The sequence below is a fragment of the Ctenocephalides felis genome, unplaced genomic scaffold, assembly GCF_003426905.1.
Source record: "Ctenocephalides felis isolate EL2017-DRISC unplaced genomic scaffold, ASM342690v1 CF-g0.4_SCAFFOLD_00845, whole genome shotgun sequence".
Classification (NCBI taxonomy): Eukaryota; Metazoa; Arthropoda; class Insecta; order Siphonaptera; family Pulicidae; genus Ctenocephalides; species Ctenocephalides felis.
In genome coordinates this window covers 77495679-77511838 of record NW_020536999.1, presented here as the reverse complement: position 1 = coordinate 77511838, position 16160 = coordinate 77495679, and the positions used below count along the sequence as shown (strand labels likewise).

The 16160-nt window shown below is 33.4% G+C and overlaps 20 non-coding genes across 20 annotated transcripts; 1 reads left to right on the top strand and 19 right to left on the bottom strand.

The window, feature by feature from the left end:
- Window positions 1-55: 55 nt before the first annotated feature.
- Trnav-cac lies at window positions 56-128 on the top strand. The gene has a single exon. It is a non-coding gene; the product is annotated as a tRNA-Val (tRNA).
- Window positions 129-1251: 1123 nt separating this feature from the next.
- Trnav-aac lies at window positions 1252-1324 on the bottom strand. Its single transcript has one exon. It is a non-coding gene; the product is annotated as a tRNA-Val (tRNA).
- Window positions 1325-3093: 1769 nt separating this feature from the next.
- Trnav-uac lies at window positions 3094-3166 on the bottom strand. Its single transcript has one exon. It is a non-coding gene; the product is annotated as a tRNA-Val (tRNA).
- An 8116-nt stretch (window positions 3167-11282) lies between these two features.
- On the bottom strand, window positions 11283-11355 carry Trnav-aac. Its single transcript has one exon. It is a non-coding gene; the product is annotated as a tRNA-Val (tRNA).
- Window positions 11356-11520: 165 nt separating this feature from the next.
- Trnav-aac lies at window positions 11521-11593 on the bottom strand. Its single transcript has one exon. It is a non-coding gene; the product is annotated as a tRNA-Val (tRNA).
- Window positions 11594-11702: 109 nt separating this feature from the next.
- Window positions 11703-11775, bottom strand: Trnav-aac. The gene has a single exon. It is a non-coding gene; the product is annotated as a tRNA-Val (tRNA).
- Window positions 11776-12017: 242 nt separating this feature from the next.
- Window positions 12018-12090, bottom strand: Trnav-cac. The gene has a single exon. It is a non-coding gene; the product is annotated as a tRNA-Val (tRNA).
- Window positions 12091-12255: 165 nt separating this feature from the next.
- Window positions 12256-12328, bottom strand: Trnav-uac. The gene has a single exon. It is a non-coding gene; the product is annotated as a tRNA-Val (tRNA).
- A 167-nt stretch (window positions 12329-12495) lies between these two features.
- On the bottom strand, window positions 12496-12568 carry Trnav-cac. Its single transcript has one exon. It is a non-coding gene; the product is annotated as a tRNA-Val (tRNA).
- A 293-nt stretch (window positions 12569-12861) lies between these two features.
- Trnav-uac lies at window positions 12862-12934 on the bottom strand. The gene has a single exon. It is a non-coding gene; the product is annotated as a tRNA-Val (tRNA).
- Window positions 12935-13099: 165 nt separating this feature from the next.
- Window positions 13100-13172, bottom strand: Trnav-cac. Its single transcript has one exon. It is a non-coding gene; the product is annotated as a tRNA-Val (tRNA).
- Window positions 13173-13465: 293 nt separating this feature from the next.
- On the bottom strand, window positions 13466-13538 carry Trnav-uac. Its single transcript has one exon. It is a non-coding gene; the product is annotated as a tRNA-Val (tRNA).
- A 113-nt stretch (window positions 13539-13651) lies between these two features.
- Trnav-uac lies at window positions 13652-13724 on the bottom strand. Its single transcript has one exon. It is a non-coding gene; the product is annotated as a tRNA-Val (tRNA).
- Window positions 13725-13889: 165 nt separating this feature from the next.
- On the bottom strand, window positions 13890-13962 carry Trnav-uac. The gene has a single exon. It is a non-coding gene; the product is annotated as a tRNA-Val (tRNA).
- A 130-nt stretch (window positions 13963-14092) lies between these two features.
- Trnav-uac lies at window positions 14093-14165 on the bottom strand. The gene has a single exon. It is a non-coding gene; the product is annotated as a tRNA-Val (tRNA).
- Window positions 14166-14503: 338 nt separating this feature from the next.
- Window positions 14504-14576, bottom strand: Trnav-uac. The gene has a single exon. It is a non-coding gene; the product is annotated as a tRNA-Val (tRNA).
- Window positions 14577-14741: 165 nt separating this feature from the next.
- On the bottom strand, window positions 14742-14814 carry Trnav-uac. Its single transcript has one exon. It is a non-coding gene; the product is annotated as a tRNA-Val (tRNA).
- A 311-nt stretch (window positions 14815-15125) lies between these two features.
- On the bottom strand, window positions 15126-15198 carry Trnav-uac. Its single transcript has one exon. It is a non-coding gene; the product is annotated as a tRNA-Val (tRNA).
- A 567-nt stretch (window positions 15199-15765) lies between these two features.
- Trnav-aac lies at window positions 15766-15838 on the bottom strand. The gene has a single exon. It is a non-coding gene; the product is annotated as a tRNA-Val (tRNA).
- A 165-nt stretch (window positions 15839-16003) lies between these two features.
- Window positions 16004-16076, bottom strand: Trnav-cac. The gene has a single exon. It is a non-coding gene; the product is annotated as a tRNA-Val (tRNA).
- Window positions 16077-16160: the final 84 nt, after the last annotated feature.

Genomic DNA, 16160 nt, shown 5'->3' with positions numbered 1-16160 from the left:
CTAAGCTTTTATTAAATATTGGCGATGCGTGCTACAAATGCGTTTTATTTTTGTAGGTTCTGTGGTGTAGTGGTTATCACATCTGCTTCACACGCAGAAGGCCGCCGGTTCAATTTCGGCCGGAATCATGTAATAAAATCCTCTATATTAATTCAAAACCAATGAAGATTTTTGGTGATATATTGATTGTCGGTGCAATCCCATGGTGTCAATCATACATCGATGTCCACTACACCACGGAACCTACGAAAATAAAACGCATTTGCGCCCGCATCGCCAATATTTAGTAAAAGCTTAGAATAAATATTGAGGACTTTGATGTATGATTTATCATGGTTTTGCAACGACAATCAATACACCACAAAAACCCTTTATTGGCTTTGAATAAATATATAGGATTTCAATTAGATGATTCCGGCCGGGATCGAACCGGCGGCCTTCTGTATGATTTATGATTCATCATGGGATTGCACCGACAATCAATAAACCTTCATTTGTTTTGAATAAATATAGAAGATTACATTAGATGATTCCGGCCGGGATCGAACCGGCGGCCTTCTGCGTGCAAAGCAGATGTAATAACCTATTGTGTAATAATGCATTTTGTGCGGTTTTAATAAATAACCAAAGTACAAGGCCAGCGCACGAATGCGGAAGTGCACATATGTCACGTCCTATACTGAATAAATAGAGTAGTGATCGTCTATCAAATTCAGTGATGTCTTAGAAGAGAGTCCAGTCTAATAATGTCTTAAAGAGAGTATGTCTTAACACGAATTTATGTCAGTTTGTGATTTGAAAGTTTATTAAAAATTAAATAAAGTGACAGTCAAATCAAATTCAGTGTTTCTATTAGACTTTGCGTATGAGACTCTTCCAGCCTATACCAGTATAAAGTGCTCACGGTTCCGAGGAGATTTCTACCAGTGTTATTGTTTTATATTATAACTATAAGCTCTGCCCACGACACCTGGAAAGGGTTGGACGGATTTATCACCGAATTGGGGAGTGGATCAACCAATATTTGGAACCCAAATCAATTCAACAAACACCCCATATCATTTCAAACCACTACACCACGGAACCTACAAAAATAAAAAGCATTTGCAGCACGCATCGCCAATATTTAATAAAAGCCTAAAATAAATATTGAAAACTTCGATATATGATTCATCGTGGGATTGCACCGACAATCAATAAACCACCAAAAGCCTTTATTCGTTTTGAATAAATATAGAGGATTACATTAGATGATTCCGGCCGGGATCGAAGCGGCGGCCTTCTGCGTGTTAAGCAGATGTGATAACCACTACACCACGGAACCTACGAAAGTAAATCACATTTGCAGCATGCATCGCCAATATTTAATAAAAGCTTAGAATAAATATTGAAGACTTCTATGTAGGATGCGTAGTGGGATTGCACTAAGGTTTATACAAAAACCGACATTTCAGAAAACCGGTTTTCGAATTTTAATTTTGCCAGAAAACCGGTTTTAACCGGTTTTCGAATTTTATATAGAAAATAAATTTTTGCTCGAATATCCTGTTAATAACAAAAATTTATCCACAAATTTAGTGCAATTTTAAGCAGTATTTGATTGAAATTATTTATTGTTAAATTTTATGGATAGTAAACAAAATTATTTTTATTTTAATTAGTCAATCAAAAATAGTTATATAATAGTTTATGTGGATTAAATAATTTTGAAAATAATTATTCGTTATTTATGCATTATTTTCACATATAAGAATGTAAATATTTCGATGATAGTGAAAGAAAATTTCGAATTTTCGAATAAATGAATAAATTTAAAATAAAAAAAACATTTATTTATTTATTAAATTAAAAAAATATATTAGATACATCCTTGATAATATCAATTTTAGTTTTAAAAACAATTAAGCTAAGCCGCGAGTATTTTCTATTTCGAGTAGTTTCAATGAATTAATTTTCAAAATTCTAATTATTTTTCCGTTTGATAAAATGTTAATTCAAAAATATTTAAATATCTTCGATTTCCTTTACTAGTCCATTCATCTATAGTTATAGAAAATTTTTGTCCTTTATTTTTCATACAGTTTATTTCATTTATAGTTTCATGCTTTATAGATTCGTAAAAGTTGTAAATAAGTTCCATAACCCTAGAATTATTCTGTGGTAAGCAATAATTCCGTTTTTGTAATGATTCTCTTATAAATGAGCTATTTGTTATGCAATTAATTGATAGTCCATCTAATGCAGCGAGCTTTGACACTATTTCTTCTAAACTAGTTTTTTTCACAAAATTAAAAATACGTGGTTGTGTACATGTTTGTAAAGTAGAGCCGGCACCCGAGAATTTTTTCGTTTTTTTTATCGTGTACTGTTTTCAAATGATTATGTAAATTGCTTGTGCTTGATCCTTTGCAAGAAAGCATTTTATTGCAATAAATACAACGCGCTTTTTCTTTGTCTACTTTTTTGAAATAATTCCATTCCAGTCTGACATTTTAGACCACAAAAATAAAAATAGTTTAAATAATAATATATATTTTTATAATAATAAAATAACTACTTACATTTCGTATTATATCTGTATCAAATATCATGGCACTGAACACTGAATACTGAACTTATAAACTGCACATAAAGAAACAAGAAGTCCATTGATCTGAATTAATATAAACACTCGTATAAACATTAGAATTAATATATACATTAGACTAAAGACAACACAAAACTTTTCTGGGAACCACGGCAGACTGATAAGATTCCAAACGCTATTGAACCGATATGATTCCAAGAATCAAAACGCTGCATCGCATTTTATATTAGGCTATATTTGTCATTTTCCATTTATACAGTAAAAACCGGCTTTTTTACTAAAAAACCGATTTTCGAATTTCATAAATTTCGTCAAAAAACCGGTTTTTGAAAACCGACAAACCCTAGATTGCACCGACAGTGAATAAACCACGAAAACCTTTTATTAGTTTTAAATAAAGGTAGAGGATTTTATTAGATGACTCCGACCGGGATCGAAAATAAAACAATCAATATACCACCAAAATCCTTCATTGGTTTTGAATTAATATAGAGGATTCCATTAGATGATTCCGGGCGGGATCGAACCGGCGGCCGCCTGCGCGTAAAGCAGATGTGATAACCACTACACCACGGAACCTACAAAAATAAAACGCATTTGCAGCACGTATCGCCAATATTTAATAAGAGCTTAGAATAATTATTGAGGATTATCGTACGCGGGCTATGCCCGTAATATTTACGTTTTGCCTAGCCATTGTACGCAGGTTAGGTGTAGGTGAAGGTATTTAATTCTAAAATTATGTGGCGGGCCGCACTTATAAATAATTTACTATGCTTGATATATATATATATATATATATATATATATATATATATATAATAGTATGCAAATAAATTTAACAAGAAAAAATACATTCTAATTAATTTAATAACGCGAGAAAGTTGATACAAATAGACAAAATTCAACTTGAGAAATGCTTGGCAGGCCTCCACTCATTGTCAGAGGACACAGCAAACAAATAATCCAGAAATATAGAATAATTTTTGTAACATACAAATTATTATGTGATTATACATAGTAGAACAAAAACTCATACCAAATACTATTTTTATAAAATGTTTATCGCATTAATTATATTAACTGATATTTTTAACTTTTAGAAAAAATCTCGGCTGTTATCTGCACCATATTATAATTTGTTATGATATTTTATTGGTTTTTAATAAAATAGCGTTGCATCCGAAACCTTCCTTATATTTCACTTACACACAAATAAATAAATAAATAAATATATATATATATATATATATATATATATAAATATATATATACTACTGTTCATTGTTAGTCGACAAAACACACAAATTATTAAGCCACAAACATGAATAAAAATATAATTAAGAGAAATAATACTTGACAACAACCGCCACGAAGGTTAGATTATTACTGAGTTAAAATTGCATATTTACTTTCGTATTGCGCCCTCTATGATTCTGATCTCAAAACTATTCCGAATAGATAACAATTATTGAATTTTAATATCATCTGGTAACAATTCACGGCGTTTAGACCTTATAAATTGGGTCCAAAAACCGAAGTCAAACTATTCAGTGTTTGGAGCTCGTGGGGACAGTTCAATGGTAAGTCTTTTAAAAATATTTATATTGTGTAATAATTTCATATATTCAGTTTTAAATACGTTGCATGGAATTTGTGTTTTGCTTGATTGTGTTTGACTTGATTCACTGTTCAATAATGAATAAAAGAATTCAAATAAATTGAAGTAAATATTCGTCACTTTTATATTAAACGATATATATTACTTTTTATACTCTAATATACATTTGCTGAGAAGTCGCCTTCGTGTTTTTTTGTTACGAATATATTCAATTTTAGCTTCGGAATTAACATAAATAACCTAATACATATTTAGATTGTAATGTGTACCTTGTCGGTTTAGAACAGATTTAGTAGTCAACATACAATTTTATTATAAATCCTATGTTTGAAATACTTTTTTTTAATTTTTTTTTGGCCAGGAATTGCAAAAACGCAAATGAAAGAAGCGCGACTAAGGCACTTCTACTGTATTTACAACTGACTAGAATTTATTTATTTATATTATTTTATTATTTTATTATTTTAATTAATTTTCTTTTTATTTAACTTGTTTCAGATTTTGTGTGGTGTTTTGCACAGTGGCGGGTGACTGAGGATTCATTGTGCCTTTTTTTACATTTTATTATATTTAAAATTTTTAATTAATCTATTTTTATCATGGCTTAGTTACTACTTGCGTCCAACCGTTTTTCTGTTTTGATGTGCGGAAAATTGAGTTCGAAACTATTATCGTTAATCATTTATAGTTTTTTCATCGTTTAAAACGATTTTTAAAGCCGAGTTTGCGCGTTTTTAAAACCTGTCGCCCTCCCCCCTCGGCAGGTTCGAGTAGTTCGCGATTAATTATTAAATTAATTTTTGTTTGTCGGTGTGTGGTTGCTTGCAAAGTTTTTCCCAGAAGCGGAGCAACGCCATACGCTTTAATTCATAAATATTACTTTATGTACATATTAAGAGTAATGTTAATTTTTTTTTATTTTTTTTTAATTACCTTACGTTATATGCGCATTCAAACATCTAGTTTGAAATTTTGAAATCCAGCTTGTTTCTCAAATTACTTATATTTATTTTAACGGATTTTTTCTGCTTTTATGTACTATATTCGTTATTGCACAATGGGTCTCCCGTGACGGAGAAATGTTGAAGACGCAGTGCTTGAAAAGTGTTTGAATTTTTTTAAAAAAAGTATATCGATCAATACCAAGAGCAACTACTACAGGAGAAGCACAACCCAGGATAGACTTGTGATACAAAAGGAATCAATGCCGAGGCCAACTACTACAGGAGAAGCACAACCCAGGAGGGGCTTGTGATACAAGAGGAATCAATGCCAAGACCAACTACTACAGGAGAAGCACATTCCAGGATAATATGCATGCATATATTAGTTTTCTCGTATTACATATAATTAGTCGTTATCTAGACTTACATTTATATAAGTATATAATTTTTTAATATTAACATTACCGGGGCCCCGTTTATATCCTCATCCCTTTTAGGGAAATTTGTGTTTTTTTAATCTCGTTTCAGGTGTATTTCTATGAAGATTTCCAGAAGATTTCCTCTTTAAGACAACCAGGAAGCCGCTACCAGATTGGAGATTATGCGCATAAATGAAATCATATGGAGCAAAGATAAAATGTAAGAAAAAACTTTAATTATATTGTATTATTATTATTGGATCTTTATAATAGTGTATCAATATTATTGTATTATATTAGTCTTAAACTAATGCTTAGTTAAGAGTCCTTTTGACGTAAAAATTTCGGTCGAATATTTTGTAATTTATTTTCAAATTAATTTAAAATAATAATCAATTTTTATTTCATAATTATTCATCACTTTCCAGAAGCCAACCAGGACCAACAGAAGACTGCTGACGGATCAAGACCAACAGAAGAAAACTGCCGGATTGGTGAATATCAAAATGAATATGAAGTGTGAGAAGACTTTAGTTATATTATTCTATTATTATTAAGTAATTGCTATTAAGTAGTTATATTATTTATAAGGGGCGTTTTCGGTCATACGTTTTTTAAAGTTGTTCGCGTATTATTAATTCGCGTTTTTACGTTAATATCTTCAGTCATACCTTTTTTGGGTTTTTTTGCGTACTTTTGTTTGAGCTCAAAGGGGGTGGCGTTGTGGAAGAACCTTTCTTTTTTCCGCGCTTTTTTACATCAATTAATTAATAATTGCAAATCACAAAATGATTTGTCCATAAGCTTCATAGGCTGGGAGACTATGAAGTCCTTTTTCCAAGTAATTGCATGGTGTATTTGGGGAGTACTTCTGTACTCTGGGGGGTACATCATGTGGATGCTTTTTTTTTATAATATCACAATCACCGTTATAAAACCGAACTACAATTTCCATATTAAAATTTCATGCAATTTCACATTTATAAAAATTACACACTACACACCGAGAGGTTCTTTCGCTTTTAAAAATCGAAATTTTTGGGTACATTAGGTCATCTCGCGAGGTTCTTTTCGCGTTACATTCGGTACAATTCGTTTATTAGTTAAGAATAATTAGTCAATAAGTTAGTTTAGGTGGATTAGGGCTGCAGAAGTCGTTGCATTTATGTGGCGACACCACATTAAAAAAACGCGCCTAGCAACTCTACCTCCTGGGTGGTGTGGAAAAGAGTTGCATTCTAGCTATTAGTACAATTGTCATAATTAGGTATTTAGATAATTGTTTTAATTAATATACATAGATGGATCACTATAGGTTGCACGCATTACTGATAATTGTAAACTTATATCGAAAAGTCTTACAAATAAAAAAAATCAAATAAATCTTTACTTTTAAATTTGTTACTTTCTAGCTTTTTCTTGCTCAAGCTTATAAGTAAACGATTTTTTAAGTCACTTCTAATTATAAATAATTTTTGCATTTTATACTCTTAAATCAATTAAAAATTATTTAATTTATTAATTCATGGAAAAAGTTCTATTCCAGTTATAACTGTAATTATCAGTATCAAAATATTTAAATCAATTTTTCAATTTATATAGAATATTTTAATTTTAATTTAATGTATATATGAATTTATTACAAAACTAGCCGACCCGACAGACTTCGCCCTGTCAAAAAAATTTGTAATGTGGCGGTGTTTTGTTTATACCTTTTTTCTATTCTTTGCAAAAAATTATCCTGAACAGAACCGTCACCCTGGTAATAATTCTGTGTGAATTAAAAATAATTAAATAAAACACTATAAGCATTTAAAAGTAAGTAATTTCAATCATGTAAATCATAATTCAAAAATCAGTTCAATTTTCATTGTAGTGCTTTGTGATAAACTATGTTTTTTGTTTTATTACCTGGCGCATAGACAAACAAATCTGATGGTTTTCCAATACGGTAACAAACAACATACAATTTTCCATGTGAGAAACATGGGTTTTTCAAATTGAAATCGTAGTCAAATGGCACATCAGTCGGAATCATTGGGATGCACGGTGCGAAAACATCTTCTGCTTTATACTATCCTTTCAATATAGTTGCTTCCATCACGTTGCTTGGTAGTTTTTTTTATCGCTAACCTTGTGCCGTTGCAAAGGCGCGGTTGGTCGATATTTCGCAACATTATAATTGCCGATCCAACCTTCAATTGAAGATTGTGAGGTGACAATCTTAGCAAATCCAGCAAGTTTAAAAACTCCGATGGATCGTCTTGGTTAGTTGCCGAATCAACTGATTCGCCTGTAATTTGTTCTTGAATTTTGAAATTTAATTCATTTACATCAATGTTTTTGGCTGCCAATATAGCACGTTAATTAATAGAAAGATGTTTCTATGTTTATATAAATATATTAAAAATCAGATGATCAAAAACTACACAAAATGTCATGACATAGATCATTGTTTTTTCTACAAATTTCGTTTTCTACTCGATTAAAAAAGAAAAGGGCTGTTTTTAGGGTTTTCCCTGCAATTATTCGATTTTTTCTCGCCGTAACAACCATCCTTGGACATCAACGAACATTTTAAAAAAAGAATTGGCCAAATTGGTCCAGGCGTTGTTGAGTTATGCGCTTACCAACACATTTTGCGATCCATTTTTATATATAAGATAATATCGAATTGTATAAAATATTAAAAAAATACAAATTAATAATAATACTTAATTTGCTTTTTATGTTTTTACATTGATTTTTTTACAGAAATTTGTAAACAAATTTTAGACTTTTTAGAAAGAATAACTAAAAATTATCATTTGAATCGTGCGTTGAAAATATATTTTTGGGTGGTACTGCAATGTGAAAAGTTGTATGGTTTTTAGTAGTATTAATATTACTTGTAAGAAAGCAGAAAGTGAACGTTAAATTATTATTTAATCAGCCTGTTTAATAGATGTGTACTTATTAATATAAAAATACAAATAAAAAAAACTTATTTCAAAAATAAATGCTACAATAAAAGATACATTATAATTAATTTATTAATGGGAGAAAGTTGACCAAAAATAAAAACTTATTTTAAAAATGCTTTACGGGACGCAGCACGTCTTGCCATCAACAGGAAGCAAAGGTTTTTTGAATCGTTCAAAAAATCCGTGCGCCCGAAATCGTGGACGATAATTGCATCCAAACATACATACACAAACACACATACTTCAAATGTTCTGTAACCTTTGAAACGTAAAGATATGCAAAAATTTCCATTTTCTATTTTTTACGATTATTATGACTTACCCTACAAGAAGTTGATAATAGAATAAAATTCAACTTAAACATTTTCTATATCTCAATTAGAAATAGGAGCATGCCAAGCATCTATTATTATAATGCCTACAGGCGTATTAAATGTGAATTTCAAAATTTCATAAACATTGAATAAAATATAACATTTTTCATACCACAAATATTGCAGGCTATAAAACTATTAAACTTTTTTATCATACACATATTTGTATTATCGTCAGTTGTGAGTGTTTAACCCAGCGATTTCTAACCTGTGGGGCGCACCAACCCTAAGGGGGCCCCATACCGTTCCAAGGAGGGCGCGACGCTGTTTTAAAAATATTAATTTTAAATGTTGAGTAATTGAAATATTAATTTTAAATGCTGAGAAACTGCCATCTAAAAAAATCTAGATATGTTCAAATACGAATGGAACAGAAATCTATTTGTCATTGTGAAATATGATGATATGCTGAAAAACAAGCTCAACCGTCGCATTACTTTTTTCTAATGGTGTGATTATTATTTTTCTATGATTTGTTTTCATTAAAATTATTTTGTCTTATAATCGATAGTTATATTTGTATGTATTTTTTTAATATTGTGTATTATTTGGCATAATTTCAGTTAAGTATATTTAAATTAAATTATTAGAACCCGATATGTATAAATAATCTAATTAATCAATAATAAATAAATTAATTTATGAGTGATTAAAAGTATTCCGAGTGGATTTATCACACATCATTGCAAACGAGCAAACGAACACTTTAACTCGGAGTATTTTCTGAAAGCAAATTTTCAAAAATCATTAATTTTAATTAATCAATAATTATAATTGAACCAGTTTCCATAGGACTTTGATTGTTTACTATGTTCAACACCAAGTACACTCGTTATACCAACTAAATCGTCTAATTTTATTTTTAACAAACGTCAAAAAAACTACTCATTTTCTCAAACTTTGATAAATTTTTAAAATTAAACTACTTGTCGTAAGGCCGTAATATTTCAGTATGTTCTATAAGACCATGATATATATCGCCAAAAAAAGTTTCACGAAAATCGGCTTAATTTTTTTTTTCAACATTTAATTACAAGAAAACGGCTCGGTAGATTTTTACCTAAAACTAATCAGTATCATTCCCAACTAATATCTTTCGAACAGTTTTTGATTTTTTAAAATCGGTTCGGTAGTATGAGCTTAAATGTGGACGAAATGTTTAACACTTTTTTCCAACTTACAAAAAAACGGCTCGGCCGATCGTCGCACAAAACTGAGAAACGATAATCCTCATCGAGATACATCAAATGCTTTTTAAATATCTGAAATCGGTTCAGGCGTTTTTGAGCAAACGTCGATGAAAGTTCTAATTTTGACAAATGCCAAAAAGACCATACTTATTTTTGCAAACTTTGATGAATTTTTAAAGCTGAACCAGTTGTCGTAGGGCCGTAATATTTTAGTATGATCTAGAAGACTATGGTATCTACCGTCAAAAAATAATCATAAAAATCGTCGAAAATTTTTTTTTCAAACTTTATTACAAGAAAACGGCACGGCCGATCTCTACCAAAAACTAATCAGCACGATTTCCAATCAATATCTTTCGAACGGTTTTTGAATTTTCAAAATCGATTCAGAATTGCGGGCTAAAACGTAGACGAAAAATTTTTCACTTTTCTGCGATTTATAAAGAAACGGCTAGGCTGATCGTCACACAAAATGGACAAACAATAGTCCTCATCAAGATACATCGAGTGGCTTTTAAATTTTTGAAATCGGTCCAGCCGTTTTTAGAAAAAACACACACACATACACACACACATACTTTTTCTAAATTTGGTCGAAAAAACATAAAATTAGCAATTCGGATTTTTTATGAAAACATAAACTTCTCCTTCGGCTTGTGGCCGCTAAGGACCCCAGGACCGGCCATGTCTGTATGGTACAAAAGAAAATTAAATGTAGCTCCAACTACATCGCATAAAACTTTGAATAATTTTGAGTTAGTGGCGCTGCCTCGAATATGATTAACAATTTTTACAACGTGTTTATCAAATCAGGTGGAAGTGTTTTCACAGCCAAAGCAAAATGGTGTATCAGGCCATATTCCTCAATAAACTCTTTTAGCGTTTGAAATACGTCTTCGCCGCGGGTAGTAGTGGGCAAAGACTTGCAGAACAAATATTTCTCCTTTACATCGTCATCTTTAAAGTATCGTGAAAACATCAATAATTGTGAACACGAAACAACATCTGTGGACTCGTCCACTTGCAGCGCAAACATAGGACTTTCCTTTATTTTGTTTACCGTACTATTATTTTGTTTATTGCTATTTTATTACTATTTCGTGCCACCCTTTTTTACCCCTCTAGAATCTTTGTTTTACCCTTGCGGGGGTATTTACCCCCAGGTTGGGAACCACTGCATTAGATGATTCCGGCCGGGATCGAACCGACCGCCTTCTGCGTGTTAAGCAGATGTGATAACCACTACAAAACGGAACCTACAAAAATAAAACGCATTTGCAGCACGCATCGCCAATATTTAATAAAAGCTTAGAATAAATATTGAAGACTTCGATGTATGATTCATCGTGATATTGCACCGATCGTCAATAAACCACCAAAAGTCTCTATTGGATTTGAATAAATATAGAGGATTTTATTATATGATTCCGGCCGGGATCGAATCGGCGGCCTTCTGCGTGTTAAGCAGATGTGATAACCACTACACCACGGTACCTACAAAAACAAAACGCATTTGCAGCTATATTGAGGACATCGATGTAAAATTCATCATGAGAATGCACCGACAATCTTGTGTTTTGATAAATGTAGAAGACTTCATTAGATGATTCCGGCCGGGATCAAACCGGCGGCCTTCTGCGTGTTAAGCAGATGTGATAACCACTACACCACGAAACCTACAAAAACAAATCCCATTTCCAGCAATATTGAGGACATCATGAGATTGCACCGACAATCAAAAAACCACCAAAACACTTTATTCGTTTTGATAAATATAGAGGACTTCATTAGATGATTCCGGCCGGGGTCGAACCGGCGGCCTTCTGTATGATTAATGATTTATCATGGGATTGCACCGACAATCAATGAACCACCAAAAACCTTTATTCGTTTTAATAAATATAGAGGATTACATTAGATGATTCCGGCCGAGATCGAACCTGCGGCCTTGTACGTGTGAAGCAGATGTGATAACCACTACACCACGGAACCTACAAAAATAAATCGCATTTGCAGCACGCATCGCCAATATTTAATAAAAGCTTAAAATGAATAATGAAGACTTCGATGTATGATTCATCGTGGGATTGCACCGATAGTCAATAAACCACCAAAATTCTTCATTTGTTTGGAATAAATACAAAGGATTTCATTAGATGATTCCGCCCGGGATCGAACCGGCGGCTTTCTGTGTGTAAAGCAGATGTGATAACCACTACACCACGAAACCTACAAAATTAAAACGCATTTGCAGGCAGCATCGCCAATATTCAATAAAAGCTTAGAATAAATATTGAGGACATCGATGTATGATTGACATCATGGGATTGCACCGACAATCAATATATCACCAAAAATCTTCATTGGTTTTGAATTAATATAGAGGATTTTATTACATGATTCCGGCCGAAACTGAACCGGCGGCCTTCTGCGTGTGAAGGAGATGTGATAACCACTACACCACAGAACCTACAAAAATAAAACGCATTTGTAGCACGCATCGCCAATATTTAATAAAAGCTTAGAATAGATATTGAAAACTTTGATGTATGATTTATCATGGGATCGCACCGACAATCAATTTACCACCAAAACCCTTTATTGGTTTTGAATAAATACAGAGGATTTCATTACATGATTCCGGCCGGGATCGAACCGGCGGTCTTCTGTATGATTTATGATTCATCATGGGATTGCACCGACAATCAATAAACCACCAAAAACCTTTATTCGTTTTGAATAAATATAGAGGATTACATTAGATGATTCCGGCCGGGATCGAACCGGCGGCCTTCTGCGTGTAAAGCAGATGTGATAACCACTACACCACGGAACCTACAAAAATAAAACGCATTTGTAGCACGCATCGCCAATATTTAATAAAAGCTTTGAATAAATATTGAAGACTTCGATGTATGATTCATCGTGAGATTGCACCGACAGTCAATAGACCATCAAAACCCATTATTGGTTTTGAATAAATGTAGAGGATTCCATTAGATGATTCCGGCCGGGATTGAACCGGCGCCCTTCTGCGTGTGAAGCAGATGCGATAACCACTACACCACGGAACCTACAAAAATAAAACGCATTTGCAGCACGCATCGCCAATATTTATCAACAGCTTAGAATAATTATTGAGGACTTTGATGTATGATTTATCATCGTATTGCAACGACAATCAATAAACCACCAAAACCCTCTATTGGCTTTGAATAAATATATAGGATTTCATTAGATGATTCTGGCCGGGATCGAACCGGCGGTCTTCTGTATGATTTATGATTCATCATGGGATTGCACCGACAATCAATAAACCACCAAAAACCTTTATTCTTTTTTAATAAATATAGAGGATTACATTAGATGATTCCGGCCGGGATCGAACCGGCGGCCTTCTGCGTGTAAAGCAGATGTGATAACCAGTGCACCACGAAACCTACAAAAATACATCCTATTTGCAGCAATATTGAGGACATCATGAGATTACACACAATCAATAGACCATCAAAACTCTTTATTTGTTTTGATAAATATAAAGTATTTCATTAGATGATTCCGGTCGGGATTGAACCAGCGGCCTTCTGCGCGTAAGGCAGATGTGATAACCACTACACCACGAAACCTACAAAAATAAAACGCATTTGTAACACTCATCGCCAATATTTAATAAAAGCTTAGAATAAATATTGAAGACTTCGATGTATGATTCATCGTGAGATTGCACCGACAGTCAATAGACCATCAAAACCCATTATCGGTTTTGAATAAATGTAGAGGATTCCATTAGATGATTCCGGCCGGGATCGAACCGGCGGCCTTCTGCGTGTAAAGCAGATGTGATAACCACTACACTAAGAAACCTACAAAAATAAAACCCATTCACAGCAATATTGAGGACATCGATGTAAGATTCATCATGAGATTGCACCGATAATCAATAAACAACCAAAACCCTTTATTCGTTTTAATAAATACAGAGGATTTCACTAGATGATTCGGGCCGGGATCAAACCGGTGACCTTCTGCGGGTAAAGCAGATGTGATAACCACTACACCACGGAACCTACAAAAACAAAGCGCATTTGCAGCACGCATCGCCAATATTTAATAAAAGTTTAGAATAAATATTGAAGACTTCGATGTATGATTCATCGTGAGATTGCACCGACAGTCAATAAACCACCAAAAGCCTTTATTGGATTTGAATAAATATAAAAGATTTTATTATATGATTCCGGCCGGGATCAAACAGGCGGCCTACACCATAGAACCTACAAAAATAAATCTCATTTGTAGCAATATTGAGGACATCGCTGTAAGATTCATCATGAGATTGCACCGACAATCAATAAACCACCAAAACCCGTCATTCGTTTTGATAATTATAGAGGATTTTATTAGATGATTCCGGCCGGGATCGAACCGGTGACCTTCTACGTGTAAAGCAGATGTGATAACCACTACACCACGCAACCTACAGAAATAAAACGCATTTGTAGCACGCATCGCCAATATTTAAGAAAAGCTTTAAATAAATATTGAAGACTTCGATGTATGATTCATCGTGAGATAGCACCGACAGTCAATAGACCACCAAAACCCCTTATTGGTTTTGAATAAATGTAGAGGATTTCATTAGATGATTCCGGCCGGGATCGAACCGGCGGCCTTCTGCGTGTAAAGCAGATGTGATAACCACTACACCACGGAACCTACAAAAATAAAACGCATTTGTAGCACGCATCGCCAATATTTAATAAAAGCTTTGAATAAATATTGAGATTGCACCGACAGTCAATAAACCACCAAAAGCCTTTATTGGATTTGAATAAATATAGAGGATTTTTTTATATGATTCCGGCCGGGATCAAACAGGCGGCCTACATCATGGAACCTACAAAAATAAATCTCATTTGCAGCAATATCGGGGACATCACTGTAAGATTCATCATGAGATTGCACCGACAATCAATAAACCACCAAAACCCTTTATTCGTTTGATAAATATAGAGGATTTTATTAGTTGATTCCGGCCGGGTTCGAACCAGCGACCTTCTGCGTGTAAAGCAGATGTGACAACCACTACACCACGGAACCTACAAAAATAAATTGCATTTGCAGTACGCATCGCCAATATTTAATGAAAGATCAGAATAAACCGACAGTCAATAAACCACCAAAAGCCTTCATAGGATTTGAATAATTATAGAGAATTTCATTAGATGATTCCGCCTGGGATCGAACCGGCGGCCTTCTGCGTGTTAGGCAAATATGATAACAACTACACCACGAAACCTACAGAAATAAAACGCATTTGCAGCAATATTGAGGACATCGATGTAAGATTCATCATGAGATTGCACCAACAATCAATAAGCCACCAAAACCCTTTATTCGTTTTGATAAATATGGAGGATTTCATTATATGATTCCGGCCGGGATCGAACCGGCGGCCTTCTGCGTGTTAAGCAGATGAGATAATAACTACACCATGGAACCTACAAAAGTGAAACGCATTTGTTGCGCGCATCGCCAATATTTAATGAAAGCTCAGACTAAATATTGAAGACTTTGATGTATAATTTATCATGGTATTGCAACGACAATTAATAAACCACCAAAACCCTTTGTTGGCTTTGAATAAATATATAGGATTTCATTAGATGATTCCGGCCGGGATCGAACCGGCGGCGTTCTGCGTGTTAAGCAGATGAGATAACCACTACACCACGGAACCTGCAAAAATGAAACGCATTTGCAGCACTCATCGCCAATATTTAATAAAAGCTTAGAATAAATATTGAGAACTTTGATGTATGATTTATCATGGGATTGCACCGACAATCATTAGACCACCAAAACCCTTCATTGGTTTTGAATAATTACAAAGGATTTTACTACATGATTCCGGCCGGGATCGAACCGGCGGCCTTCTGCGTGTGAAGCAGATGCGATAACCACTACACCACGGAACCTACAAAAATAAAACGCATTTGCTGCACGCATCGCCAATATTTATTAAAAGCTCAGAATAATTATTGTGGACTTTGATGTATGAT